Below are 15,103 nucleotides of genomic sequence, written 5' to 3' on the forward strand. Positions count from 1 at the left end.
CTACCCTTGAAGAACAGGCCTTTCAGTGACGTGTGGGCTGAGGTCTGTCAAGAGCATTCCCGGTGACAAAGGAGACCACCATTAGCTTCGGGGTACCTCGGACCTGTCAGAAACCAAGCCGCGACTTGGCGGTGGCCAATTCTGTGGCAGCCACCTGAGTGTAACAGATCCTATTTCCACTCTCGTATTTAAACGTTGACATATGTAGACCTGCCTTTGACACAAGACCGCGGCGATGTCCATAGTTAAGCAAAAGATAGATCTCTTAAAGTGAGGCTCTTCTTTTTTTATTGTTGTTGTTTGTTGTTTGGTGCTGTTGCTGTTGTTTGTTTCGGTGTGTGTTCCTCTGTTTAGGTAAGACAGGAGCTTCAGCGGAGTCCCTTGTTTTGAGCTTGCAGAAGCTGTCACTAGAGGAAATTTCCCAGTTACAGGCGGCTCACATCCATCATCTTAGCTACTCAGGAAGCTGAGATTTGAGGGCCCCACTTCAAGGCCAGCCTGGGCGGGAACTTCCGTGAGACTCTGGTCTCCTCTCCGCCTCCAGAAAACAGAAGTGATGCTGTGGCTCAAGGGGTAGATCACTAGGCTTGAGCAACAGAGCTCAGGGACCACGTCCAGGCCCCGAGTTCAGGCCTCAGGACTGGCACCAAGAACAACAAGAACAACAACCACAACAAGTAAGACAATATAAAAAAAATGATCATTCCTGAGAAGAAAATCAGTAAAAGATACAAATGTTGTTGAGAGAAAATCATTCTTTCGATCACTGATTAAAGCAATGACGACGCAGCAGTCCCGGCGAAGCTCTTCCATCCTCTTACGGGGTATGTACCGAGTTAAGTACTCGGCGGCTTACTGGGTATGTACCGAGTTCAGTACTCGGTGGCCGTCTCTCTAGTTCCTTTCTTCCTGGAAAGGCAGGGCGTCTATCGCCTGAGCACCTGCAGGGAGCAGATCCCGTCGGAGGAGCGTGTGAGATGCTTCCATGGGGGCTCACTGGGGGGTTCTCAGCGCGGACGGGGGTGGGGGGGCAGCGGCGGGGGGCAGGGAGCTGCCGAATGAGGCCTGGAAAGCCCACCTCTCCCCGGAGCAGTGATGCCCTGGGTGGATTTCCCTGGAGTCTTGCAGGGCCTCTCCATCCTAGAACTTGGCTCTGGCGCCATCCTTCAGCGCTGTCCTTTCATTTAAACGCCAGCCCCCCCCCCCCCCGCTGTCCCCTCCCCCCGTCAGCCCCCCCCCCCCCCAGCAGGGCTCTCCCACGGTTCTCCGGAAACACCTCCCGACACGAGCTCTAAGTCAGTCTTCGTGAAACGCAACCACGCTCCTCCCTCGCGCCGTGCTAGGCGGAATCTCCCTCCGGGTGTCCCCGCCACCGGCTGCGTGGGGTCCTGGGAGGCAGCCGGCCGGGCCCGCGCGCGGGGGGGACTGGTCACTCCGCACGCAGCACCGGAGCGGGCGCACGTGGCTCTGGCTGGAGGGCTGAGGCCCGCGGTGCTCACCGGCAGAAGTGTCCGTCGCCTTCGAGGCCACGCCGGGCAGCAGACGGCCTGGGTCCTCCTCGCGTCAGCTCCCCTCGGCGCCATGGTGTGCGGGCATCGCCGCGGTGCTTGCTTTGCACCCCAGCGCGTCACTTCTCAGCAATCTCGGGTGCCGAGGGTCAGACCCCCGGGGGTGGGGAGTGTCTGGCCTGTGTCCTGGGAGGCCCACGGCGCCTCTTCACCCGCCCTGCGTGCGTCTTAACGAGCCCTCCACTGGCAGAGGATCTTTCTATTCTGAATTTCAAAGTCATACATCCGGATTAAACTCCTATCAAAATGAAAACTAAAGATCTGTAAGATTCTCATTACCTCCAAATCTCCACTCTTGTTAACTTTTTGCTCATTTTAATGCAGACTTGTTTTTTTTATGAGAAAGAAAGCATTCATATTTTACTGTGCATGCAGTTTTCTCCGATTCTTACCCTTAATATTTTGTTAGAAATACTTTCCCTCATCGTTAAAAGCTGTACAGAATTTCAATGACTCCACAATTTCCCTCTCTTTGTCTGTCCTGCATGTGTTTAGCCACTTAAAAAAATATTGCAAACCCCCCTAACATACTGTGTGAGTTAGTTCTTGGTTTAGGAGGGAGTTGTCCAACATAGCTTTACAATTACTTTTTGTTTTGAAGGAATGAAATTTACACTCTGAATTTTTTTAAAAAAAGTTATGCATATTTTGTTAAAGTTGATTTCCTGAACATTCACGCCACTAATTTACTCATTCCTATTTTTTGAATGCCTACTATGAGCAAGGCATCTTTTTTCCTAGACATATTTTACAGACCACAAAATTATGCTTTAGAACATTCGTATAATGATAGCTAAATTTCACACTTGCGAAATTACAAAAAGCTGTGTAAAGATTTGAGGGTCTTTGAAGCCATCTTTGGTTCCACTTACTCGCCATTATTTAATCAGAAGAGAGCCTTATTGGTGGTGCAGATGGTGTAAATAGTTCAAAAGATATTTGGATGTCTTCGTGACAGAGGGTTTTCTTACACTTCAACCCTTAAGAAGTTGCATTTTATTTTCCCACAGCTATGCACTTTTTTTTTGGGGGGGGAAGGTACAATGCCATTTTCTTTAAAGCGGAAATTAATCTTTTAGTATTCTTTTTATTTCCCTGGGAAATTTTCTTTCGTACAAAATTCTTTGGGTTTGTGAAGGTGCTGTGGATCTTTTCTGGAGTTCCACCCCGCCAGGAAGATCTTGTCTCTGCTGCTGATTCCCATGGAGTTGAGGTTGGAGAGTGCAGGTCCCCGCAGAGCATGAACTGCAACGCGAGTCCCGCTGGTGCTCCGGCCTGGCGGCCCGGGCTCCGAGGGGAGCGAAGGTCAGACGCGGGGGGCACTGCGCCCGAGCCCCTCAGAGCACGGGGGACACCGCGCGGCTGCCCTGCCTCTCTGGAAGGTAAATCCAAGTCACTTGACTCTCATTGCACGGGGGCTTCCGTGCCTCCTCAGGAGCCCGGGTCACTGTGAATTTTGATCTCAGGCTCAAGGGTTGATGCATTCGCAGGCCGGGACAGTTTCTTTCCTTTACATAAAGTTTCTTTGGGAAACGATTTGAATTGCATGAATTCTAGACACAAAACGGAAAGGGACAGCCTCCTCCGTTCCACAGGATTTTTGGCTACTTTGTGTATTTTTCTTACAAACAATTTTCTCCTCTTTGGCCTGATGTCCCAGACGTCCCTGCCCGGCCCCGAAGCTACGTCAGCCTTTATGAACAAGAGAAGTCTATCCTCTCATCACCCGCGTCCCCCCCCCCCCCCCCGGTCTGGTCCCCTTCTCCTTCGGGGTCTGCGCTGGATGGGGAAGGCAGAGCCCCTTGTTATCTGTCCCCGGCTTTCCACCGCACCGTAGCCTCCTGAGTCTCAGCAGCCCCTACCTGGCTCCGAGTGGGAATGGTAGGAGCTCTCTCAACACTTATCAGAGGCTGAATTTGCCCTGATATCATACCTGAGATTGATTATCAAGGCATGTTTAAGGTGCACTTATGCTTCAGTACTGTTAGAAGCAGAGATCAGCTGACGGCCGCTTTAGTCTGAGCAGGGGCTTGCCTCGGGGCCACAGCCTAGTCAAGGACAGTATATCACCGGACTCTTTCTTATAACAGCTGCAGTTTGGGGACAAGTCTATTCAATATAATTTTGTCTGATTTTATTTATTACACTGTAAAGTTTACTTCCGATGTTTAAAATGCCGCTCTCAATCGCTAGATAGTTAATGTTTGAGTAGCGTGCTGTTATTGAAGGACTTGAAACTTATGGCATAGACCTTAGTTCTTGACTCTGTGTTGAGAGATGTATTCTTTCACCACTAGCTGGCTTTACGATTGTGTTCAAACCAGTTATCACACTATTTGATTAGTGGACAATAGCATTCTACGTTGACAGACCCCCCCCCCCCCCAAGCCTTCCTTCAGAGTCCCTGCCCCGAGTCTCAGCACACCTCGCAGAGTTCACGAAGCCTGAGCTTATGAGGTGCTGTTCTGACTTCATGCTCTAAAGCCTGTGGTGACTCAGTGGGAGGAAATAGTTTATTTACGGCCTGTGCCTGTGAACAGCAATATAGTAATAATAAACTACTAGCTAAAACATTTTGAATTTGTGCATGTCACCCCACGATTGCTTTTAAAGGTATCATCTTATATAAAAAACCTTATGAGAGAGAGAGAGAGCGAGCGAGCGAGAGAGAGAGAGAGAGCGAGAGCTGTAGTCATGGGGTTGGGATTCAGTGCTAACTACGACAGTCCAGAGTCTAAGATCAGCTATTGATGTAAAATAGGATGAATCCATCCTTCTTGTCTCCCCTCCGTTTATCCCCAAGTATTTACAATCTTCAAGTCTTAGCCTTCAGAGCGGCTGGGATACAGGCATGAGCCGCTAGCATTAGCCACATGCTTAAGGGATTCCCTGACCATGTTTGGGGCACGGGTCCCAGGGAGGGGGGCCGGGGGCTCAGTGGAAGGAAGGAGTGCTGAGGATCTGACCACGGGGCAGGGTGGCCGGGGTTGTGTAGGAGAGGGCGAGCGGCATGACCAGACCCTGGGCCCCGAGGAAGGACGCGCAAGCCTAGGAGGCAGGAAGGTTTCCGGGAGATTTCTGAACAAAGGGAACACACAATCAGATTGTATCTGGACCAAAGCGAAGTGGGTGGCTGTCAGGTGGGTGTTCCAGGGTGAAATGGAAGAGTGGAAGCAGCGACTTGAGAGGCAATGCGTTTACATTTTAATGGGCTTTGATAACAAATGTCATGTGAGGGGGGGAGGAGAGTAAGCAGCCTAATTCCAAGCATGCTCGTGGGGAACGGACCTCATCAGGACGACTGGGGATTCCCGAGGAGAAGCCTGGAGGAAGGGCGAGATGGGCGTGGTGTGGGTTGTGCCAAGTTTCAGGTGCGTCTGAAGCAGTAGAGCCACCAAAGATATCAGGGAAGTGAGTGAAGACCTGTCTAGATTGCAAATGGAAATTTGGGGATGAGATTGAATTACATGTTGGAAATTATTTAGGGAAGATGCAAAAACCATTTTTCACAATACCATCTCTGGTATCGAATTCCAATAACACTTGCTAATTCAATTAAGGCATTTTATAGAGTGTCAAATTAATATAGTGTGGCTCCATTATTTTCTTTTGTTTAGTGCAGGTTGTACAATAGAAGTTAAAGAATCTAAAAGAAACTCATAGTCAATATGTTTTAGACTTCCTCATGTATTGATCACCTCCACCCTTTTTGGCAGAAGTTGGATGGAAAGTGTAAACATTAAATTCCATCTGCCTTAAGAATTAATCCTACATGTTACCAATGGCTTAGCCCCAAATAATACTTAAACTGCCAATTACTGAAGAAGAGCTGTATATTTTTAGGTATCAGATTTATGGAAAAGATGGTGCTGTATTAAGAAAACCACTATACCTGACAAGCCTTTGGACAGTGCCATGCTACAGCAACGGGGAGGGGGTTATCTGCGAGGTGATAAACAGTTCTTTAGAATAATTGATTCTGATCAACTGAAAGGGAAAATGAATCAATTGTCCTGGTCCAGGCCCATAAGCTTAGCCCTCGGGAGGTAGAGACAGGAGGACTGCAAGTTCAAGGACAGGCTGCCTTGTGAGACCTGCTTCATTCCTCTTTGGAAAAAGGACAAATCTGTGGTTTTATATCCATAACATGGAAGAAATAGTTGGCTAGGAAATCTAGTGTAGATATTATCCATCAGTTGTGTTAGTTGTGAATATATTCACATGACCCTTGCAGAATATTTCTATAGGCACAGGATATACATCTAAGAGTTTAAGTAAATGAACCTTACTGGTTGGAGGGAGGAGCTAGAAGCAGGGATAATTATAAAATTATTCACAATGGGAATGGCATGGCATGTTATAAACCTGGGTCCATCATAGTGCAACCTTGGTCTATCAACCACACTATTTTTCCTAGATTCTGTCTTAGTTGCTGTTTTGATATTTCATTTGCCTTTCTCTGTGTGTGTGTGTGTATACACACACACACACTCACACACACACACACATATATATATGATCTGGTGACCTTCTGTAAAACATTTCAGGTAAACATTTACCTTCTAAACATGAAGTCAATACCAAACTTTAATGGTTAGGCTTAAACAAAGTATAGTCTTTCTTTCTGTTCTTGAGGATGGTCAGATTCACCATTTCGGAAAACTTGATCCGACTAGTTCCTAAGTGGAAAGGCTCTAATTTCTGATTGCTGTAAGTGGCATAGCCGATGATTCTTATACTGATTGGAGTGTCACACTTTTATTTATTTGATGACTGGTGTGCATTCCATAAAGAAGGACAATCTGAGAGGATTAAGGCAAGAACAGAATCTTGTTTTGTCGTGCTCAAAAAGGTGTTACTGGTGGATTTGCTTGTCTTTTTCCTACGATCTATCTTGCTTCCCAAAGTAGATGATAATGGTCATTTTTTTTGAGTGCTCATTTGTGCACACATACTAGAGACAAGGACATGTCTTAAGACAGTGTTTGGGGATATAGGGTGTTTTCAATGCTAGGTCCCTAATGAATCGATGATTTGATGTGAAGGGTCAACATTGAAATATCCTCATCATTTTAAGTTTAAACTGCAGGGCTTTTGGATGCATTTGTGAGGAGAGAGATTATTTTTTTTTAATCTCCAAGATAATACAACTTTAAGTGGAAAAACGCACAGTAGAGAACTGAGAGAAGGTGTGAGCACATGTGTGAGTAGCTGTATTGGGGGTTTATTCACTTTCTGTTTATGTAGCACACAGCAGAAATCTTCAGGTGGTCCTAGAACTGAATTAAACTTTACCCTCCGCCCCCAAAGAATGAGAAGGATCCTGAACATTCTGTGACTTCTGGCTGTGGACGGGCCGCTGGCCGTCGCTCATCTCCCGGATGCTTCTGTTTTGCTTTGTTTTGGTGCTGGGGCCTGAACCCAGGTCTGAAGGCATGCCAGACCCAGGAGTGGCTTTCTCAGACCCAAAGAATCAGTTTGGTTTGGGGCTGAAGGGGAAACATTTCCTGTGCCCGTGGTAGTTCGGTGTCAGACGTGCGTCTTGCTGTTCAGTGGGGCATTGTGCGCCTGCTCTTACTGCTAGCAACATGCATGATTAAAGGCTAATTTATAGCTCCCTCAACTCTTGTCAGCTGTATAAAAATCTTCTTGTTTCACTTTCTACATAATTTCTCCTTTAAAAGTTTCTTTCCTTTGTCTTCTAATAAATATGCCCTTTCTAAATCCTTTCTCTTTTAAAATGGAAAGACTAAAAGGACTACTTTTGTAATTAAAAGTCATTTTTAAATAACCTCAGAAGATTGTTTCTAGATATCAAAACATCTTTATGGCCCCATTTCTATGGCAAAAAGACAAACGGCTGGGATCCTGCACATTTTACTGTAGTCTACATTAATTACCTTCTATTAAAAAATGACAAAGACCTTTTTGAAAGAGAATCTGGCACTCTTTGCACAGAAATGATGGCAGACACCCTACTTTGCTGATTTCTTGACACTTCTAATTACCTGTATTCATTTGAAATCGTTTCCTTTGTAGAGAGTTATTGGCATGATTTTCTGAGAACAAGAGGAAAATGGAAAACATTTTAGCAAGTTAAGGGGGAAAAAATCAACAGTATCATTGTTTGCCGCTTTTGTTGAAACTACCTGCACAAGTCATTTGAGGGACAAGGAGGTAAACGGGAGGTTATACTTTGCCCCGTGCGTTGTTGCTGGTATTTGTAATGTCAATAATGGTCGAGGTTGTCAGGAAACTGGAGAGATAAAGGTCAGTGGCAGTGACAAATATAGCATTGTGCGTGTTTGAATATTCAGTCTCAGCCCAATCTGCTAGGAGAGACTTTTAAACGCCCTGGAAATATCAATCGGGTGCCACGCGAAGCCCGTCCATTGTACGCCCATCTCCCGGCTCACCATGGCCACGCGCAAAGATCACAAAGGCACCTGAGAAGGGTTTTTTATGGGGGAGGGAGGAGGGGGATACAGTCGTCTTCGCTGAAAACACATAGAAGAGCTCACTATTTCTTCTCAAGACGAGATGAGTAAAAACATAGTGCGAGGGACTCTCAGTGTCTTTGACGGCTTCACGAGTGGGAAATACACACGTTTCTGTATGTTTACGGAAGAGAAAGACACAATTCAGCGTTGTATATCATGACCGCCGAGTAGGTACCAGGGCTTTTCAGTGTCCTAGGTGAAATTAAATATTAACCATGCTTTTCTTATAATCCTGACAGGAATTTAGTTGTGCTAGTGGTGAGCCCTTCCACTAGGCCCTGCCTCCTGGTGCTTTTGACACGTTAGAAAGTGAGCCCGCAATAAATTATTTACAAATGAAATGCACAGTAGGTCACTTAAATTGTGTCTCCACCAAGAACGGACTTGTTAAAATACATGCTCTCACAGCTAAACTAAAACGTTCAGGTTCCGTTGAAAAACGCATTTATAGTTCTTTTAGTAAATTGTGCTAAGGAAATAATTTGAAAACCTTTTGGGAAATGGAAAGTAAAACTAAAACCGCTCGAGATCTTCTAAATGAAAGTATTTCAGGGAGAAGTGGGAGAGAAAGGCCGCATGTGAAGCAGAAGGGAGTGTAGTCGATGGATATTGCTTTTTGATGTTTGCATCTGTGGTGTTCTATCTTCAAATAAAGTGCATGGAAGCATCTATTCTTTCTGAGACATCCTGTCTTTTCTTGGGCATCATGACCCCTTTCCTGACCCTCGGGCAGGACCGTCTTCCCCAGAGCCACTTGCACACCCCGTGCAAGAGGAGACACACCACGGGAGAAGGCTGGAGGAGACAGGGAGCCGGGGACGTCAAGGGAAGTGACTTAGGGGAGATAAAAAAGGGACAGCTGAACATCACCTGACAAAGGAAGTACATCTGCTACCTTGAAACAGTGAGTGAGGTTTTCGGAATTCAGAGAAGGCAAAGGAGGAAAGTAGATTTGCAGAGATGGAGAGAGAAAGCCATGGCATTGAAACAGCGGACCCGAAAAGAAAGCCCCAGACAGAGGGAAAGAGGGCTTCCTAGCCAGGGGGGTGCGTGTGCGTGCGTGTGCGTGCGTGTGTGTGCGTGTCCACTCACATGGCTGTCCACTGGTGGGACAGGAAGGCATATGTGATCTTCAACTTCACGTGTTCTATTAGAGTTGGTGACGGAGGATTTTACCCTGAGCTGCTTCTACCGTCTGAGTTCTTTCCGGAGAATTACCCATTTCAACCGTCCTCGGACAAAACCCTTCACGAAGGCAGGCAAGACATTGTCGCTCAGCTTACTGCATTTGCTTCTCTGTGACCTCTGTGACCTTGGACGGGCATCTCACGGGGGTGGGGTGGGGTGGGGGGGGGGGCAGCTGACGACGCCTCCATTCAGAGGACTCAGGCGAGAGCGGGCCTTTCCTTTCTTCTTGTTTTCTTACAGGGAGGCAGCCTTTTCTTGGAGGCCGTCTCAGGGCTGGGTGGGGCGGGCGGGCGGGCGGGCAGGGAGCGGGCCCAGGGCGGGGGTAACAGGGTGCTACACGACAGAGAGCAAGTCACAAGGACTTTGCACGCTGTGGCCCTCTTTTACCCTAGATGATTGGTCTGGAATAGCTTTTCACTGAATCTATGTAATTGTATCTTTTTTTTTGTTTGTTTCACTTTTCAACTATAATTTAGGCAACAGCAGAACTCCTTCGTGCCTTCCACAGTCCTCTCTTGCTGGCTCGTTGTTTTTCCTGCTCATTTCAGCTCTCCAGTCCCATGACTGGACATATTTCTTCCACAGCCTTTTCCTTAGTGTAAGAACTTAATATAATTTTCCGAGCCTACTGCCCTACCCTCCATGGGGGCACCCTGAAACAGGCTGTATTTGCAAGTGCTAGGGATGATGAAGATTCAATATAATTTTATTCGTATCCATCTTGTCTACATCCCTGTGCAGACACATAAAGTATTTGCCATGACAGAGGGTGCAATTGTGAGGAAAACCATAGATCTCGCGAGGTAAGAGGAGGGTGAAGGCCAAATGCGTCCAGTTTTCTAGAAGCTTCTGCTTACTCCTATGACACCAGCACCTCTCCCCGCCTCACATGCCGTATTAACCGAGTCTTTGTTTTAAAGGGAAGATTAACTTCTTTGTAAATTTTGGTTTTTCAGATTTTTCCTTCTGCAAAACTCACAAACATTATTTACTTAGATAAATTATCTCAATATAAGATCATTTCACTTAATTTTTTGCAATCTAAAGAAAGTAGAAATGTTTTTTTGGTAACAGTCCAAGGTATTTCAAGCCATCAAAATAGAAAGCTATAAATGGAGGGACGAGTTGGGAAAAATGGAGTGAGAGTAATTGGGAAAAAGCAAAAAACAGTGAACTATTGGCGCGAATAGATAAAACTATGAATGAGGAAAAGATTGCTCAAACGAGCAAAGATACCACTGCGGGCCACAAATGACTGCGTAAAAATGTAGGCCTGTTGTTCACAGACAAAATGCTAGTCACTGCAGAATTTCTGGGTGTAAGTTATATATAACCCACGTGAAATGTAACGCTAGCCACTCATTGTCCTGCAGTGTGCTGTCGGATCCAAATGCTCACGAGAAGAAATGCAGAGAACAGAGTTCGGAGTAGCACAATAGCACAGGGCTGGAGGAGGCCAGGGAGGGGAGAGCGCGGGACAGTTTTGTGTAGTCTACGGAATCCATAGCAGCCTTCAAGTCCAGGCAGGAACACAGCCCCGCCCAGGTAGAGGTGAGCAGCTGCTCTCTTTCCTAGGAGAAGCTCACGTGCTGGCAGGGCCTTTGGGGCAGTTGTGAGGATGCAGAGGAGCCATGAGGAGAAAGAATACCTCGGGTCTCTGGGATGCAGACTGTGTGGACCCATGATTGATTCTTGTCAGAGCCAGCTAGTCCAGCTTTGAAGAATGGAAAGAATGGGTGCAACCTAAAAAGCAGAAGGAAAGGAATCATTGTGGTCTAGAGGCCCAGGACATATGGAATTTAGAAAACACTGAAGTTTACACATCTGTCAGTGAGACTAGAGTTGTCTGGAAGGAAAAGTTTACTGAAGAAAGAAGGGGGATAAACAGGTAAAGAAAGAAAAAAGAGCGAAAATGTGAGCGCACAGCACATATTTGGAACAAATGTATCATTTCCATCCAAATTTTGTTTCTGGTGGTGGGAAAAAATTCTAATGATCCATGTGTGCAATAAATACATGCCATCTACTACCAAGCTTAAACTATTCCACGAGATTGATGGGCTTAACATGTTAAAAACAGGGCCAGCAAACAGATTTGCGGTGTTCTTTGTTTAGTTTTATAAAAAGACCAAAAAATTTTTCACAATGAGCCGAGTGAAATAACTTTTCAAATCTTTCCCCAACTTTGCATTTTAGGACTTATAGACAATGCTGACTACGTGGTAAGTAAACAGCAAACACATACCACCCAGAACCAAAGAAGTGAAGGATGTGTAGAATTCAAGTAGTACTAAGGCGAGTAATTACTAAGAAAAATGATAGCAAAAAAGCCTTATCAGGGGAGGTATTAGCTGACTGTTCAGTAATCTAGGTTTTATGGAGATCAAACAAAGGAGTGTGAATTTAAGAAACTTAAAGTCTATAACTGGCTCTCCTTTGATGAGAATATTGCAAAGTCTATTTTACTTAAAATGATGCACAGTTGTATAAATACAGAAAGCACCAATGACTACTTGAGTAGGCTGAATTGCTAAAGGATGGGCATTAGCTTTAAAAATAATTAATGAAGTTAAAATGTGCAGTTCTCTTAAACTACTATTTTAATGCTAATCAATAATTAGAATTGTGCTTAAAGATTACAACCTACTACACTGTGGGTCTGTGTAAACAATTTGGTTCCTAAATGGCTTGGTCAGTACTTAGCAATTCTCTTGTTACTTTTGTTTCTTCCTTACTACACTTCTTTGAACAGGGAATGGAACTTTCTTGTGTTTAGTTTGCCGAGTAAATTCTCCCAGCTGTATTTTGTCACTGGTAGGTTCAATCGGGTGAGTTTTGCAGTGTGCTATTTTTTTTTCTTCTCATGTTTGGAAGTTTTACACACTCTTAAAAAGCAGAAAAATGGAATCGCAATTGAATTTATTTTGCCAAGATGTGTATTTAATAACATTCTAGTAGACAGAACTTTACCAGTCTAAAACTAGAACCTTGAAAATATTTCTTAAAATTCTAGTTGCAAACAATTCAATTGTGAATTGATTTTGGTCTGAAAATTCACTCTCTTTCTCTCCCTTTCCTCTCGACAAAGAAAAGCCTTTTGTCTGGTCTCCCTGGCACTCCAGCCTTCTGCGACTTTCTGCTGTCCTCTAGTGGCCTGTTAATCTTCTTGACGACTGTGAGATTGCCTCTGGAACCAATTCTCTACTCTTCTGTGATTTCTTGAGACTCTCATTAGCAGACATTTAAAATACTATTAAACAACCCATGAGCTGCCTTTTAGAAGCAATAACCCCGCTCTTCAGCCGCTACAGTTTTCCATGCGTGAATTCCTACCCGGTAAACATGTCCCAAGAAAGGCATGTCATCAAGGTGGATTTTATCCCCGCGCGCACACCAAAAATAAATAAATAAATAAAATAAAAGAAAGAAAGAAAGAAAGCAAGAAAGCAAGAAGAAGACAAAAACCAAAATGAAACCAAACCAAATCTATTTCAGGTTCTCAAAATTCAAACACAAAACGGATGAAAGCAAAACATGATCAGTTTTGACTGCTGTATACTTCACATACGGTAGCCAAAAGGTAATTTGTGACAGGTCGACTATTTATGTCAGTAGGTTTGCAAACAAAAAGGGTGCTATTCCTTCTCCCTTGCTTTTCAAAGTCCTGTTGGTTACTATCATTTTAATATTTGCTTTCTCCATGGTGACATATTTCAATGAAATATTAAAAGTACAGTGACACCCTGTATGTTTAAGGCATTAGATGCACTTCATTTATGTAAAAAAAGCAGGCTCACAGCAACATTTAGCAGGATGACTTAAAAACAGTTCTAAGCATTCCTGCATATCACCCTTCTACATAAATCAGATAAAACAGATAAAGATGGACCAATTATTTTATTTCCCAATTATGTTTTATGTGGTTATGCTACAATGTTCAGCTCTAATATGGGCTGGTAAAATTTTTCTATATAGCATTTTAGTTTTCTGAAGAAATCATCTCCAATTGTATGTAATGAAAATGGAATATGTAAGTTTGTCAAAAACAATATTTCAGTTCGGTAAAAACATTTATCAATAAAGAATTGCTAGAAATGTGGCTCACACAATTCTTTTTACAAGATGGCTAAGAGGGTACCAAGAATGCAAGCCCTGGTGAAATGTAGCCCTTTAAGTGAGTGCTGGAGAAATATGAGATGCACACTGAACTAATGATTTCTTGGCACCGTGTTTGGCACTTGTCGTGGTTTTGACAATGATCACATGAATAGCAACATTATTTTCTTTCTGAACTCAAGGGGAAGAGGTTTGGGGGCGGGGGAGGGGGAGGGGGGCCCCCAGCCCTGCACAGTCCTGTTTCTTAGTATTTCAAGTATACAGTTTGGCCATGTGGAAGAAACAAAACAAAACAAAACAAAACAACCAAGCGGTAAGGCTCTGTTCAAAGACAATTTTCTCGTTTCTTCAAAGAAAAGTTGATGTCGTTTTTAACTGCCTCTCCTCTGAAAGGTCAGGTTGCTGCCCAATTTAGTCATTGTGTCTGTGTATGCGTGCCCCGTTGGGATGAGGTACCCAAATCCGGCCTAAGCACCGAGCGGTGGGGCTGATCCTAGAAAGCCCACGGCGCACGGGGAAGAAGGCCACGTCGGGGACCTCAACTGTTCCTCAAGAGAAAAGATAAACCACATTGCCCAACCTCCTCGGGGGCGACCGCCGAGGGAGCCCTGCCTCCTAACTCCTCAAGTTCAAATCGCATGGCTTTCTAAAAATAGTATCCTCCATCAAATATTGTAATTTACAACAGCTATTTTTCACAGATGACTGTCTGATTTTTTTTTCTGGTTGTCTATTCAGATTGTAAATGTTCTAAAAATGTCCTCCTGGCGTTATTTTTAAAACCTCGTGGTATGTTATATAATAAGTATTGTTGCTGTGTTTCTGGAAACATTGGAAATAACATATATGACAGGTGACTGGAGACTTGAAATTGTAATTAATTTCATTTCAGATAAAAATGATCCTGAAAAAAAAATCTTAATTCTAATGAGTTTGTGGGATTTTTTTTTGGGGGGGGGGGTGGTGGTGATTATGGGTTCCATTCAGTTAATTATCGTGTAGATTGTTTGCAAAATAAGGATAGGAAAAAGTTTCCTTCTTAAAAAATGAAATCTGGAGACAGTCTTAATATATCCTTTGCAAAGTAACATGGTGTTATCAGTGGGCGATTCTCTACAGAACTGGCGTTTCCAAAACAAATAATAAAGCGGAGCAGGCCTACCTTTTACAGCTCTGGAGACTATCTAAACAAAACGAACAGATTTATAGGGCTATTTTTAGTGTGTGTCTCTTGCAATACCACTTACATTTGCTTTCCAACCTTATTTGACATTGTTGGTAGGAAAAAATACAGGCAGAACCCTCATTAAAGATCCTGAGTACAGGGCAGTGACCAAAACAACCACAAACCCCCCAAACCAAAGTGGGAGCCGTGGAAGCAGTGCTCTCTTGGACTTCATGTCATTCCATTTTTGTTTCTGGGTGTCTGCATAGCCAAAGGCTTGGACCAAACTGAAGATTCAACCAGCAGCAGGCACCCCGAGACGCACGGACGACAGCTCTAACGGGAGCACACTTTGGGTTGTAGGATGTTTCACACAGCAACAGGTACGCCGTGCCTCCGTGACGATCATTTCCCCATAGCTTGCGTATTCACATGAAAGCAGAAATTAAACTGCTGGAGAAGTAGAGTGCAACGTCGTGGATCTTCCACAAGCCATCCTTCCAAGAATAAATAGAACTGCACGGAAGAGCCTGTGGAATGTTAGGAAATAGGTCATCCCACCGACT

Source organism: Perognathus longimembris, chromosome 23 (genome assembly GCF_023159225.1).
Source record: "Perognathus longimembris pacificus isolate PPM17 chromosome 23, ASM2315922v1, whole genome shotgun sequence".
In the NCBI taxonomy this organism is placed as follows: domain Eukaryota; kingdom Metazoa; phylum Chordata; class Mammalia; order Rodentia; family Heteromyidae; genus Perognathus; species Perognathus longimembris.